This window comes from Macrosteles quadrilineatus, unplaced genomic scaffold, assembly GCF_028750875.1.
Source record: "Macrosteles quadrilineatus isolate MER2022 unplaced genomic scaffold, UCM_ALF_1.0 Scaffold_8__2_contigs__length_117827958, whole genome shotgun sequence".
Classification (NCBI taxonomy): Eukaryota; Metazoa; Arthropoda; class Insecta; order Hemiptera; family Cicadellidae; genus Macrosteles; species Macrosteles quadrilineatus.
In genome coordinates this window covers 53,649,208-53,665,796 of record NW_026542601.1, presented here as the reverse complement: position 1 = coordinate 53,665,796, position 16,589 = coordinate 53,649,208, and the positions used below count along the sequence as shown (strand labels likewise).

Here is a 16,589-nt window from a genome sequence, read left to right as displayed (position 1 = left end):
TATGGGCCATTTTAGGTTTCGCGACATAAAAGATGCTGTTGTTTACAAAAAGTCGTGCTTTTAGTTTGGTTTGGTTAAACCATAGATAAAAGGAGTATGGTTAAACCAAAAGTCAAAGGATAAACTTTTGTCTGCACGGTTATCAGAAATTTGTAATTTACTTCAGTGCGCTCTCTCTGTATTCGCCCTCTATTTAACTAGATCTTTTATAGCTGTATCTTTCACATGGGACGGAATCCAGAATGTCTACTTCACAGCACTGTATGTACTGTAAAAGGTTTTCCTAATGCAAATTTAGGATGATTTTTAAAAGCACCTTTCCTATCCATTCTCCTCATATTCTTCTTATTCCCAAAGCCCATCGCCAAGTGACTCAGGAGCTGTCATGTCTCCGTTAGTTGGCACCTTGACGTCCAGTCACGTGTCACGCGTCGGTGTAAGTGTTAGTGAAAGTAGAGAAGTGTGTCTAGTTCACCAAACTCTGATACCTCATATCAACACGTGGAAAGTGTGACACGGCCACAGACAATGGAGATGATGTGTGCCAACAAATCTGTAATGAACAACACCTCGGCTGGGAACAGCGTCCGCGATCTTAGTACAGTCCGTGCCTCGCGTGATAGCGTGATCTCGGTCGACCTTGAATGTTCACATTAAACTTTGGACATTATTCAAATACCGGTCTGATTTGCTTGAAACATTATTTTTACATTGGTTTTAAATGCGCTGGTTAATTATTTTAAGTCATTGAGTCTCTCATTCGATGCAAAAGACACGCGCTTTGATGGCAGCACAAGTCTCGATTTATACACTTAAAAAACGTGAATAATTGTCACCACGTCACATAAAATTCAAAGATTACACCTCACTCTACTGACTATTAAACATAAATAATGATATACCTCGTTACACAATCGATTTAGTTTAACAGGGAAATTTTCCATGTACAAACGGTCATAATTACTCGCTCAGACATGTATAGATAAGTTCAGCCTCCCCACTACTACAAAGGAATTATTTTTGAGAAACCACTTTGCGTTCAGATATCAGGATGAAAATAACTTATAAATGTAGGTCTTGTCTTATTGAATTCTCCGCAAAATTGTCATTACAACTTAATCTGTCCAGTGATTGACTTTCCCTCGGAAACTCTTTTAATCACCGTCTCATCCCATCACAACGCAATTTTGGTAGAAAGCAGAAGAAATTGTTTTTTACATTTGATTGCCTGAAGGTTAAGGTGACATGAATTCCGAATCATTGGAGTGAAAAGTGAATGTTTGACTGAGTTTCTATGATCTTTCGCCAGTTGAGAAGATAAACAACAACTGAGACTCATAGTTGACAAACTAACCAACCTGACAAAGCAAACCTTCTACAACATCCTCAACTTCAAACACATCGACACATACAAAAACATAAAACCTGATCCCTCCCCTACTAGTAGCTGAAGCAGGTCGTTTTAATGCACAGCAGTTACCAGCTTGGAATCCAAGTGGTTATACAGTTTACGTCTAATATCAAAATCCCGTATATCCGATCCAGAGATTAGTCAGTATGCCTTCCTTTTGGTTACTAGAAACTGAACGCAGCTCGCCTCGATTATAGGGGCTTCAAATGAAATATCCTAAACACAACTGGCCTTAAACTGTAAGAAAGCCACAAAATACACCTTCTCTCTTATATAGACATACTTAATTCATATTTAACTGGTTGAAGTACGAAAAAGTTGCTTCCAATCTATATTGGTGCACATATGTGTGTTTCATAAGGTAATGAACTATCAACACCAGTAAAGGCTCATACGCCGTCAAAGGCTGAAGAAAATCCTTGTCCTATAACCGCCCCATGTTGCTCACTGCTCATCCCCACTGAAAACCTCAAGTGTTCTGGAGAACAAGTCACGTTTTGAACATGCATGCCAAGAGTTGCCATCTAAAGACTTTTGCTTGTTGCCCTTTCTTCTGTTTGGCAGTCAGTCGCTACTCAGTTTGACACTTTCCCCGTCACCGACACACTTACGGTGTTCATACAACAGTAGCGGAGTTTCTACTCTAAATCGGGAACCATTGCTTTAAATAAGGGAAAGTAGGGATTTTTACCTAAGCTAAGCTGAGAGTGCATGACAACAAAAACATTTTCTCCCGGATATTGCCATCGACCATGAATACTGCAAGTAAACCTATTGTAAAATCTGCAAGGCTGCTTTGATACAGTTTTCATGTCCGGTTATGTTTGTTTCGTCAGATTTCAGATTGATGTGTATATCTTCGGTTTAAATTGTAGATGGAATATTTACTCATATGTAAGATTTACCCTCATGATATCGGGTACAATCAATCCTCTAAGTTACAAATAGTTTAAAGTGTTTCGTTTCGTAATACGAGGCCGTGTGTGGTATGACGATCCATCTTCCGATGGACGCATTTGTATTTTTTCTCTGACACCTCAAGATTGACTGTTTATGTCTGAAACTATAGAAGATTTATTACGAAAACTCACTCAATAGATCACGTGATATAAACATATTAGATTTTTCAGCGATCAAAGGCTATGATAAATTTATAGACCAGATTCAATTCAATTCAATTCAATATCATCTTTATTCTGTTTCTTGTAACATTTACAAAGAATAGAGTCACACATAAGGTAAATATAACATAAGGTCATACAACATAAGGTAAAATAATATAAAATAGTTTCATACTAGGTCACATGTAACTGAGTTTCCCACATCATACAGTATTTACAATATATACATAGAAGAAACCTTTAAATAAAAATTATGTTTAAGATACAAAATAAACATTAGTTACAAAAACTACAAGAGGATAGAGACAGAGAGAGAGAGAGTTAAAAAATCATATATTTACAAGAAAAATAAAGTTGCTATGAGATAAAGTCTTGGAGAGAGTAAAAAGCAGATTTAATTAGATATTCTTTAAGTAATTTTAACAACCTTTTATGGTTTTTCTCTGATTTAATATTTTGAGGGAGGTTATGAAAACATAAATTGCCCATGTAAGTGGTTTTCTTTTTAAAAAATTCCAATTTGTGTTGTTCAACTAAACGATGAGCTCTTGTGTTATACGAATGGGTTGTGTTGCCAATTGAAATTTTATTGTTGAGTAGTGTAAATTTTATTGTTTCATAAATGTATAAGCCGATAACTGTAAATATTTTTAAATCCTTGAAAATATGTTTCACTGAAACTTTTCGTTTCAGATGAAACATTATTCTCAATGCACGTTTTTGTTGAATGAGAATTTTGTCCATGTTCTTTATTGTTGTCGATCCATATATACTAATACCGTAGGCAATATGAGAATGAATTAGGGCGAAGTAAATAGATTTCATGGTTTTTAGATTACACCAGTGGACCATTTTCCTTAAAGCGTGTATGCCACTAGATGTTTTATTTATAACATGTTCAATATGGTTGTCCCATGATAAATGTTCGTCTATAATTAGACCCAAGAATTTAGTTTCATTTACATGGTTCAAGATTTCATTTTCAATGAAAATTGTTGGACTTGTCCCATTTCTCGCTCTCTTAGTTGAAAATGACACAAAATTTGATTTAGTAGAATTTAAAAGAAGATTTTTACTATTTAAAAAGTCTTTTATTAAAGATAAGCCAATCAAAGATGACATTTCAACATTTTCTACTGTGTTAGCAGAAACAATTACATTAGTGTCGTCCGCATAAAGACACACTTTACTATTTCTGTCCCATGTCAATTCAGGTAAACCCTTCAGGTAACATAGAAACAGTAAAGGGCCCAAAATAGATCCCTGGGGGACACCGTACCGCACTGGTAATGAACGAGAGGCAAATTTTTCCTTATACAAATATCTTGAATGATCTTTAAAATATTCTATTTCTACAAATTGTTTTCTCTGTAAGAGGTATGAGCGAAACCATGCCAGTTCGGTAGATTTTACACCAAGATAGCTAAGGACTTCAATTAATTTGCAGTGTTCAACACTGTCAAACGCCCGGGACAAGTCCAAGAAAATACCTACAACTTTTTCACCCCTATCAATAGATTCGATGATGGATTCAACAAATTCAATACCGGCTGTTATTGTTGATTTGTTTGGCCTGAAACCATGTTGTTGGTTATCCAATAACATGTTTGATTCAAGATAATTTGACAGTTGATCAAAGACAACTTTCTCAAGAATTTTAGAAAAAACTGGAAGGAGTGATACAGGCCTATAGCATTTGACATCTTCTGGATCGCCTTTTTTGAAGATTGGGATCACCCTGGCAGTTTTGAATTGTTCAGGGAATACACCTGTTGATAGAGATTGATTGACTATGTGTGTTAAAGGTGTACAGATGAATGGCAATGCTGCCTTGATGATTGATATCGGAATTTCATCATTACCTGATGAAGGTTTATTTTCAAATGATAATACAGTTTTTTTTATATCTCTCTCCGAAACTGTAACAAATTTAAATGTTGTATTAAACTGAGTCATAAAATGATTGTTTGCAGGAGACACTGTGGTAATTCTAGGAACTATAAGACTTTCTACAGCATTGACAAACAATTCATTAAAAGTTTCACAAATATTTACAGGATCTGTCAAAAATTTACCTTCATAAAACAATTTTATGTTTACATTTGACTTTGATAATTTACCTACTTCAGTGTTAATTAAGTTCCAGGTAGTTTTCACCTTATTTCTAGTGTTCATAATTTTTTCCTCAAAGTATGTTTTTTTATTGTTGATAATCTCTCTCTGTAGTTCTTTTTTCTTTTCCTTAATCTGTATCTTAATGTTATTGTCTTTAAGCATTCTGAATTGAGATTCCAAATCAACTATTTCAGATTGTTTTAATTTTATTACATCATTAATCCACTTCTTTGGTTTACAAAAATTTTCTGTTACATAAAGTTTAGGATAATTTACCTCAAAATGATACTTAAATATGTTACAAAATACATTATACTTCATCTCAACAATAGACTGGAAAATCTGAGACCAGGACTCAGAACTTATACCTCTAAGAAAAAGTTCTGTATTTTTTTCATTAAATTTTCTCACTTGTTTTCTTATTGGCTTTGGCTTTTTGTGGTCAGTGATTCTCAGTTTCATCAATTGACCATCATGGTCTGAGATGTGCGTAATTAACCCGGTTACTTGTAAATTGTGAAGATCTATATTTGTAATAAAATTGTCAATTGCAGTTTTTGAATGTTCTGTTACTCGGGTCGGAAAGTCAACTGTATGTCTCATTCCATATATTGTTAAAATATTAATAAATTTATTGTATTTATCATCTTTCTTCAAAACATCTATGTTAAAGTCACCAGCAATTATAATTTTTTTAAATTTTTTACACAGTATGTTTAAGAGAGTTTCCAGATTATCAAAAAAATGGTCCAAGTTCAAGTAGTTAGGAGACCTATAAATACATCCAAACAAAAAAGTAAAGTTGTGAGTACTGATCTCAGACAAACAATATTCAAACTCTTTTTCTATTAAAAGTGGTTGAGTAGAAGGTAAATCAATACATTTGTGATTTATATTTTTGTGGGTTAGGATTATTACATCTAAAGAATTATTTTAGAAGAAGATTATTACAGATCTAAAGAATGATATCCATCAGGAGTATAATAAAGTAGAGTTAGAGATTTCCTGTGGTTTAAAAATATGTTTTGCAAAATGTAAATGGCTTTATCTGTGAAAGGCTTATTTGTTCACAATTTTGTTGCTGAATTAACTAAGCAACATGTCTTCAAGTAAAATTGTTAATCCTCTGCAAGCTGTCCAAGTTGTAAAGTCCTTTTCGAAACTTCCTGTACTAATCTCTCACCTGGGTGGTCGCAGTGACACTTCCTCAATGGTACTTCTATTGTTAAACAATTTTAAGTGACTCATTTCACATTTACTTCATCCAGCATTTCTTTCGCTTCTCTTTTCCAGGATAACTTGTTTCCGCCCATAATTTCTTTGTACACTGATTGGTCTATTAACACGGAATTGCTCTTTCTTCAACACCGGCAGTTTTATTGTGTTAAACGTTTAAACAATTTCCCAGCAATGAAAGTGTCAAGGATTCAGTCACTTTGTGTCTGTAATGTAAAACTATCGTTGAGCAAGATTCTAACGGTTAATTGCAAATTTTCCTGAGCAAGAACAATTTACAGAGCTTGATCCGTTACCCCACTTTCGTATTGTAAAGTTGGTTGTCAGCGGGTATTTGGAAGTCAAAAAATATCTTTTGTTAGTTCTATGTGTATGTCCCAAGAGGTTGTGATTATTCAAACGGGTTAAATCAGATTCATAAGACGCCGACACACCAGGATACGTATTTTTAGGCAAAATGGCCGAAATATAAGTGTTGCTGGGTAAGAAAATAGCTTTGTTACCATGATCAGCTGATTTTTAAAAGCTCAAGCTCAATAATTGAAAGAATTTGGTCCCTTTTCAAACCAAAAGCTCCTGCGTCTTCTCAATATCGAACCAGGCCGTCTGCTTATAAGGTTTGCTCGTTATACAGTCATACTGTAAGCGTGTACTATATCTCCTTGCCACCATATCTTTGTAGGGCTTGGAACTAAGAGTGATGAGTTAAATGTAGTCATAAGTACAGTACTGACTTTCGTTTCAGTTCGGTCTATTAAATTAATTCTGACGTTAAGTAACTAAAATGAGATGTACAGAAGTGCATCTATAATTTCCGTGTGTATCAACAGTGGAGAACCCCTTTGGACATTCTACAATGGTTGTCTTAGATGATGAGCAACGTAACACCAAAGCCAATTCATACATTTGCAGGTGAGATTGGTATAAGTAAAATCGATAGGTTTACAGCAGCCACAATACGTGCTGAGCTCTGAACCATAGACGGTTTAAAGCACCTGTGAAAGTGGGCGGCAAGAGGCAGCGACCGGCGCTGCATTTCGCAGTCCCCCGTTCCCCGTCCCACACCAGACAAAGCCAGACCGGTTTCGCCGTCCCGTTGTCCGGGGGAGGGGGGCACGACTAGATACAGGTAAGCAAATATAGTTCTGTCCAACAAAGGAGTCGTGCGCATGCGTCGTACTTCGGGCACTCCCGACAGCGCTCGGCTCCCTCCGCCGAGACTAGCCGCTGCATGTATTAGACATAACCATTACGGCTGCGCAGACCGGCTTGTAATTATGATATTGCTCACTGACCCAGCTTTCGGCGCTTTTTGCTTTTTGTTTCGTTGTGTTCTCAGGGTATAGTTGACCGATTATCGTTGTTGGCTACCTCAACTCGGCTACACCCACTCATTGTGGAGTGTCCTTAGGTGATTACTCATCGAGGCGGAGGTAAACGAATGAATGGACTAACAAGGAGTAAACTAGCCGCCAGTGACTCAGATTCATTCTAGTCATGCATTTCTTCATGTTTTTATATATTGGCAAAACTCTGCTGCTATCGTGTGTTGGGAAACAAATGTTTTGTTATACCGCATACCACCGAATTGACTTTCACCTATTTCATTTCTAAAATGTTCCTGAATACAAATTATACTATTATAAATAATCGGAGCGTTTACGTGTATAAGTAAGACAGAGTATAGGCCTATTGTAATAAGTCTTTTTTGAACATTTTATAGAATGTCACAGAGTTAACTAATTTCATGAGCATGCTTACGTAGTGTTAACATGTTCTAACCCAGGTTATTCAATTATTCAAAAACAGCCTTACATACCGGTAGGGGTGTTCTTCAACTAATCTCTTTGAGTATAATGAAAGAAAATAACAAAGTATTAAGGGTGTGTCTGCTATGAGTGGGCGGGGTCGTAGACAGTTTCGGTAGTGTACAGTGTACCATACGTCAGTCTGTCACACCAGCTGCTGCGGAAGTCGCATGAGGGTGCGTAATTGGGGACCTATCATGTTACTGTAGATACGGGTCGCTACGTGGGAACCGCTCTAGCGTGGCTCCAGCACTATAGACTCCTGCTGGGTCTAGTTCATCTAGCATTGCTTTACCAATACCATTTGCTCGTTTGTTGGTTCTAGCACACATAAAAATTGTAACCATTAGTTTAGATTTTCTAGCCCTTAAATCACTCTTATTTCTAATTGGTTATAACTTAGCGCAACTTTAACTCTGGCTAACTCGAGAGTGTTTAACTTAGGTTTAGTCATAATTTGGAATTTTGCTTACAGTCTTACATCCCCACGGTTGATCTCAATGTTTTGCAATACGAAATTTCATTTTAAAACGCGAGGGTTTTTAATATGATATATTATTACGGTGCACCATATTACTACATTTTCCATACTTTACTCTAACTACAAACAACAGAAGCGTATAACATGTTATCAAAACAGTACCTCTAAACACAAATGCATCTGATCATCTAGAAAATCAGGCTATTTTGAGGTAAACCCGACGTTTCTTGGAATTAAGATAGATATTCAAAGTGAAAAATGTTGATTACTGTGTAAGGAAGAATATTAGCAAAAGGCATCTTAACAATTGCAATCGAACAGCGATTATAAGCTACAGACATTTCAATAGCAACCAAGGCGCGCTGATGGGCAGATCTCTCGAGGTGGAGTGGAGTGCTGAGATCCTCTGAGTAGGAGAGTACAGTAGTTACAAGAGGACAGACCGGGAGCTGCTACCACTGCGGTTCGCAAATGTGATAATGGAAGTAAATTGTACAAGTAATGCTCCAGTGGTCTCTTTGTAGCTTGCTTTCCCACCAGTATATTGACCTCTACTTCATCCTGTTCTCCCACGCGCCTTCATCCTTTCCTTTCTTTACTTTCTTTCTTCTTCCATTCTGTTATGTGTGTTCACGTCATCTGTGTTGTAAAGAAGATGTGGTTTCTGTGGATTTTATAAAGGAGCAAACGGTGATAAGCGAGTCAAAATAATATAATAATATGGAGTCTAAACTAACAGTATTTTAATTGTACCAATCAACTGTGCTTTCGATAATCATATTATTCTATAATTTATACCTAATGTACACAGCGAACAGCAATTGAGTACTTACCAAAAACAAGTTTATTATCATTTTTATCGAATAAAATCCAATAGATTATTATAAATTTATAAACATCGTTTGAATTAATTATTACGGGAAATTATAGCAATCAATTTAACCGGTGGAATGTGTACAGTATAAGAAGTAGTGTGTAACATTTTAACTTTTTGATGACGCTAAAACTACTTACGCATTAATTAACCATAGTTAACATCTCGTAACCGTCTGAGCAGACATAATACAAAGTGAATAAATAACATTAATATGTATTTAAGTCCCGAAGATCACACATACTGTAACTAAACCCCGTGGGGATTTATATTTAAAGGCGATGCAATTGAAAAAAAAGAAACACCACAACATTTTAATTTACATTTAATTACTTTTTTATTTCGTTACGTTTCGTAACAAGATTTTGACATATAGATAGATACCTATCATAGTAACTGTGGTGTTTAAACACATGACTGTTTCCCATTTAATGTGTTCACTTACCCAAATTATTTATTTGCCACCCCTGAAGCTGAAGACACAGGAAGCTATTATTTCGGCGCTAACCGAAGACTTGCCGCGATATTAAATAATCTGTTCGATTACGCCCAACTAGAGTGAGTATATGAATATTATAGTATGTTTACAATAATTTATTCACAGTAAACTCGTCCAGAGCTCCTGCCTACTAATCAATTCCCCGACAATCCGCGGCCGCCGCATTTATTAGAATCAGCTGTTAATTCATCACACACAGGTTGACTGACCGGCTGAGTCTACTATAGACGGATTCTTATCACTTTCAAGTTGTATTGCAAATTATTTAGGGGTTTAAAAATTAATTTAATCATTATATAATACAGTTGTATACATTTTCTTTACCATGCGGGTTTTATTTCCCAACCTCTTGATTGTTAATGTTTTACAAACGTGTAACTAACAGGATGATGTTGTTCCGAATTCTAAAAAACCAGTCAATGAACTATAACCATCTCAGCTCAAAGTACAAACAAAAGCTACGTGTATTTATTGTTTTTTTTTTATATCAATCCAGGAAGTATCAAACAACTACTACAAGTTTGACAATTGCATAACGTTCTAAGATGTTTCAAGCAGCAATTAGTATGCATTACGAGGCCTTCTTATTCACTTCTTCATTCTGTGACCTCTGTTCTTCTACAACCATGGACAAAACCCTCCTTAACTGTTGCCGAGGGCCAATTTAGAGTGTGTTACGACATCCAAGATCGTAGGTGAGAGGTCGCAGTTTCGCCTGCTCTGTTCTGATTCTCGGCCGAGAAAGCGAATCTTCCTCTATTAATAATAATCTGACGCGTGCACCACATCGCTTCCTTTCCATCTGACCCGTTATACATTCGGCCACGACTTACATCGCGGCACTGTTAGGACATTTGGATCTAGGTTTTCAGGTGTAAAATGCTCAAAACTAAAAATTGCAAGTAAAACACAATCACAGAGATTAAATTGGTCTAAAAATATACATTTTTTAAATTGAATATGGTGTGGAACTCTTCGAGCTGCCAGAAGCTGTTCAAAGATCTGGAAACGTCTATTCGTTTAAAGATTCTCTCGTATAATGGACTAAAACAACAATCCTCTTATGCACAGGTTTCCGGTGGAAACCAAAGGCCTACAGTCAGGATTTTTCATGAGCCCTAGACGGATATGTAAAATGTTCCTTGAAGAATTTTATGTAAAATGTAATAAGATGCCTGATTCGAAGTGAAACTACCAAAGAATCCACCCATCCCAACATCCGTTATCCAAGCCAAAATCATAGTCCCTTTATTTTGCGTGGAACCATTGATAAAAGGACTTTTATGGTGGATATCTCCAACCTAGCTTTACCCACCACAGACAGGTGAACTCATTACAAGTCACACCCAGTTATTTAAATAGTTTCAACTCAACCCCACCGATGGACACTATCTTCATACTGACTCGAAAAAATAATCTATAACTAAGCCTATTCCAGAATGAGAATCCGAACTCAAGCGTCTGTTCTTCAAGTACTCCTATGTACAGTGTCTTGAGAAATCGTGTTTTATCTAAACATGTCTCAGCCTTTCCTTTGAAAACCTGCAGGATCTTGTTACTGTCCTAGATGGGATGTAGGGTAGGAGGAGAGTCAGTCTGGAGGTGTAGGGAAGGTGGAAGGTGCAGTTCGACCTTGGTAACAGCTGGTGGAAGCTCAAATGTCAGGGCGAGTCCAGTACTGTGTTACAAAACTGCAACACTCGTGCTGTAGGTAAACCAAAACATACTCTATATTCATATTCATATCATTCTCATGGATAATTTCAACGATTTCGTGGTATGTAATGTTTATGTAGGCATTGACTTTGAAAAGTTCAAGAAGACTTCCGATTGTAAAAAGTTGTTTTCTGAACCCGATATGTTTTGATGTACCTATTTAATGTTCGTTACTTTTCAGTGTTTTAGGGTAGATTTTTGTAGTTTTGTTGTTGGATCATATTACCAATTGCGACGGGGTTGCAACTGAGCGAATTTCAACCAAAATACGAGTAAAGTGAAGGATTAGGGTAAAACGGAATGCAACGTCTTGTGTAGCTTTGTTACTGATGAGACCAGTTTCGAAACACCATCAATAGATTCAAGCTTTACACTTCGGCTACAATATCAGAGTCTTTAAATTTCAGTAAATGTGCGAGAAATAAGCTTCGATCCCAGACATAACTCTTTTGAGTATCTCATTTGAGGCAGAGTTCTTAGAACAATTCCCAAAGGAAGCCTCTGGAACCCTAAATATCTTTTGGGAGAGGACCCCTGGACCCTCGGGACAAGTCTCTCCTTTAAAACGCTTTCTGGATCCGTCCCTGAAATAACAAAGCGAGTCTGTCCTTCCATGTCACACACCAAACCTTGCCAGTTCAAACCACTGCAAGCCCAAGAGATAATTATTGTAATTATTGCCTACATTGTAATTATTTGTTTGCAACCATGCTGGTTTAATAACTCGGTGACAGGTCGGATTGTGTTATGATAATATAAGTTGTCCCGATATAGATCAAGTATATGATTAATTTGAAATGCTTACATAAATAAACACATGTTTAACCCCAATTGAATGTATACGCCTACGTCTGTACGTAGGTACACGTCTGTAGGTAAAGCTGACATTTAAAAAGAGATTACCATCCCTATACATTTACTTGAAGTATAATAGGTATTAGCATGTTTCTTATTTTGTTTTAGACCAAACTAAATCCGATTTATATTGAATTTATACGTCCGAACCGAATGCAAGCTGTTGCTCATAACAGGCTGGATTTTTCAATAGAACGAGAAATCTACTTGCTCCATTCAAAGTCAATGTTTAGCTTAATAAAAACGTTATTAAAACTACAATAAATCTATTAAAATTCCATTTGTTTATTAAAGTGTAAATGAGAGTTGAGAGCTGAAGATGCGCCCTTGAATGTGAGCCATTAATGTTAAACCGATCCCTGATGAATTGCCGCCTCTAGTGTGTATTCAAAATTCATCTATAACGATCGTAAACAGTACAATACCTATTATGGTGCACCACAATACACAACAACATGACGGCCATAAGAGACATTAATTTATTTTAGACCACTTAAATTAGTTCTCGGTGATTCTGAAATCTGTTGCTCGTTGAGACGCTGCATTCAGCTAGCCTTGATCGAACTTTGCTATCCAAAGGGACAATAGTTAATTTTGCAAATAATTATTTTTTTAATTTCTTTACGGCGGTTACCATTTTACAAAATGCGTACATGTTTTACTTCGCAATGTTATTTCGTCAGGAGAAAACATCTTATACAATAATAGGACTATCAAGGGTTCAAATTCTGTCACGGACAGGAGTACACTCATATTACAAAACTTGAATTTTATTTTTAACTTATAATGCATAAACATCGTTGGGTTAGTGAATTAATTAGTGACACACCCTGTAAGACACGGGATTGTCAATTACGAGGAAAGTCTGTTGATAATACGATGACTGGGCTCTCCCATATAAATAGTCGCCACCGCCAGTTAACAACTGTATTGTATAGCCTATGTTTGGCTTGGTACTGTGGTGGTATGTGCCATTTTCAATTAAGGAGTCATGAACGCTTTTTTACGCCCGGATGGCGGTTCTATAGTTTTGTAGATATGCTGTAAATCGGCCCTCCCTTGCATCAGAGGGTTTGCACCGAAGCTCGATGCGTTGAAGACTAGCAGCCTGGCAAACACCGGGATTGCGCCAACGCTACCCTAGGTAACCGGGTAATCGGGTGGAAGATGGAATGTATCCTAACCTAACCAAACCCGATAATGAAGGCAAAAACTAAAGTTGAACTTGGAGTATTTTCTGAACTTGAAGAAATGCAATCCCGGTGGACCGACGACTAGTGCTAGACTCACACTAGGTACTGTACATTGTAAATACAGGGATACGATTTAAACTCATTTTATAAGTTTTTCTACACGATTTTCATTTACAATCAATTAATGAATCCTGGGATCATTTTCGATATGCGGGTCCATCCGATTTTGTCAATTTGATGCGGAGGGCGACGCTCTATAACTATGATTGACACCATTGTTGTATAATTTGCGGCTCTATTATGGCTTTGTTGGACAATTTGCAGTGAGCCGTCTCACTAACATTCAATTCCAACTTCCTTTTTCCTTTGTCGTTACAAATAAGCTACATAACAGAGGATGATGAATGTGTGAGATGTGTGGCTGTTGCTTTTGCGTAAAGGCCACTTAATGAAGGTAAAAATAAAAAAGTAGTAGTTATTAATGCAAAATCCATGTTACATAAGCGTAGAGGGAACAAAAATGTAGGAGGCAAATCGAACGATTGTATTATACTGATTGTATTATATTGGCTAGTCTATTATGAAATAGATTATGAATGCTTAACAATCGTTAATCGTTAACTGTCGAACAAACAATATAAATATGCTTTTGTCAATAAACAAGCTTCCCTATGGCTTATATAATCTTGAGTGAAACATTGGCATACAATTAATTGACGAAACATTTTGTTTTTAAAGTAGGCTAAGTTAAAGTTATGTTATAGTTTTTTAACAAAATTATTAAATAGACATAGGGGTTATGTCATACTGTAAAATTATTTCATTTTATACGAAAGTGGAGCGCACTTTTTATCCTCGATTTCTCAATATCGGTAAGAAATAAGTGAATAATGTCAAAATGAATAAATTAATTAATAATGTATACGTGTTACACAATATTGTGTGTACCTACATTTGCCATATTCTCGCCAAAAAGCAATAGGCCTACGAACGAAAGAAAAATTGAGATGTAGAATGCAAAAATAAAATTAATGTGTTAGATACGATTACAAGGTAAATAACTAAAAATTAATAAAGATCATGATTTGTTGGCTTAAAAAAATTAAATAGATACCAGATAAACTAAATATAACTTACTGCTCTGATATTATTTGTAATACTGAACTACCATCGTAAACTGTAATGTTTATACGTGATTAAACCCATTTGACAATGGGGAATATTATGATACAACAATCTGAAATCAACAACTCTTAAAAGCTGTAACAATGAATCTACTGCACACAGCATGGCTTGACAACAATGAAAACAAAAACAAACAATAATCACTCACCATAAAAATGAACTAGCTCGGTCGAAGAGGTTGTTGGTGGATATGAAACGAGGCTTATAACAATCTTTACATACAATAAAACATTGATATTTGATTGTAAATCACAAAACACAAGTCACAAACCACTACAAAGCGAGCATAACCTCCAACCACCACTAACAACACCTAGCGCGCTCCCGGACTGACGAACTCTGTCTTTCTTTTTTCTCCAGCCCAGCTGAGAGCGTGAATCGCGGCGGAAACACCCGAAACAATCCGAACATGACCGAACACGGCCGAGTGTTCAGATACAGAAGATCCGAAAGACGTGGTGTTTGTGGAAGAGTAAACTTATTACTAAAAGTATAACAAATAATTAGTAATAAATAGCACATTATCTTGGTTTTGTCCAAGGACGCGAGGCACGAGCCCGGGATTGATTTTACATTACTGAGCTTGAGCGGAGCACATGAAAAGAGCCCGAAATTTTTATCCCCATTAGGTTCACTAATCTTAAGCGTGGAAAGAGCCCGGGTCTCCACAGGTACCTGAGGAGGAGGACGCTGACTATAAATTGTGTGTATATATAGTAGTGTTTTAGTAAATAGTGTTGTGTTTGGTTGTGTTTGGTTGAGTTTGGTTAGGTTAGGTTAGGTTAGGTAAGGTAAACAGACTATATCTTTTAGTTTTTAGTAATGTAAATATCTTTGAATAATATAGCCTATATTTTATTTATGTATTTTTTAACAGTGTATCTTTTAATATTGTAAATAATTTCATGTATTTCAACTGTGTTATTGGTTCTTTCTCCTTTGAAGACCCGTTGTGAAAGTTCTAGAAAGAGACCGGGCTCTTTTCGCACCGTCCTAAGAGGGACCTTGGAGGTCCGGGCGCTTTTCAAGCGTCTGCCTGAGTTTGTTTTGTTGAGCTAGCTAGGGGTAGCGGCATTATCACTTAGATAAAATACCATGATGATTTGGCAGGATTTGAATCCGCGCTCTACCACTAGACCTGCTCGCTCCCAGACAATAATGTTTTAAGTAAATTACTACTTCTACAGTATTTTATAGTTCAACATGGAGCAATTTTATTTTTGCAGGCATTAGGTGTAACTAACCAAGTTTCAAAAAGTTTTTGAATTCGAGTGTATGAATAAGAAAATACTGTTCCTTTTATTGACACAAATTATTTATTAAGACGGGGACACTAAAGGACGTATTTGTGCCCAGATATGAATGACGAATGAGCGTAGAATGGAGCCTTGTGTAGCCTAGCTTTGTTTCTAAGATTACATATATATTCTTTTCATTTCATCCCAATGATTAAGGACATCTAGAATTATCTTCAGAATGAAATTTTATCTTGGATTTGCCAATTGATAAATTGGGCTGAGAATCATACTTTATATGTTTTCTTAAAAATAAAATGTTAAATACAATAGTTTTACCCATCCACCCAAGATCAATTAAATTTGTTTTTAACTTTCAGTTGAATAAAAACTTAAACGGTGAGAAAAATCTTACTTTTCAACTACGGGACGTCTCCAAGTTAGAGAACCTGCAGGGTAAACAAATTTCTCAAAACTTCGTAAAGAGAGTAAAGATTGATTTATGAAACTTCCACGTAAAAGTCGATGAACTAAATGAAGAGTGAAGTGAACAAATAAAGCGGAAGGAAAGACGAAGATGTTTGATATTGATAAGGAACTCAACTTTCGTCGAATGAAGCGAAAAATGTGATTCGTCTTTTGAGTTGTTCACTTTGTTCCTGTCCTGAGCGATTGTGCAAACTTTTTGTCAACTCAACGTTGGCAAGTGAGACAATAAAAATAGTCGTAAATCTCGTACAACAACCAAATTTATAAATGATAACCAATTCAAAAATAAATAAACTTTTCTTATAAATAATGAAATTGTTCCATACTTTAGTATTAATGGAGATGAGTGTAGGATGAGTGGCGCGATCTTG

General features: G+C 36.1%; 1 protein-coding gene across 1 annotated transcript in view; it reads right to left on the bottom strand.

The window, feature by feature from the left end:
* Nucleotides 1–14,819, bottom strand: part of LOC128999642 (dual specificity tyrosine-phosphorylation-regulated kinase 4-like) — a 161,443-nt gene extending 146,624 nt beyond the window's left edge. The window contains exon 1 of the mRNA XM_054426253.1: nt 14,643–14,819. The gene's annotated coding sequence lies outside the window, so the exon portion shown is untranslated. The remainder of the gene's footprint in view (nt 1–14,642) is intronic.
* Nucleotides 14,820–16,589: the final 1,770 nt, after the last annotated feature.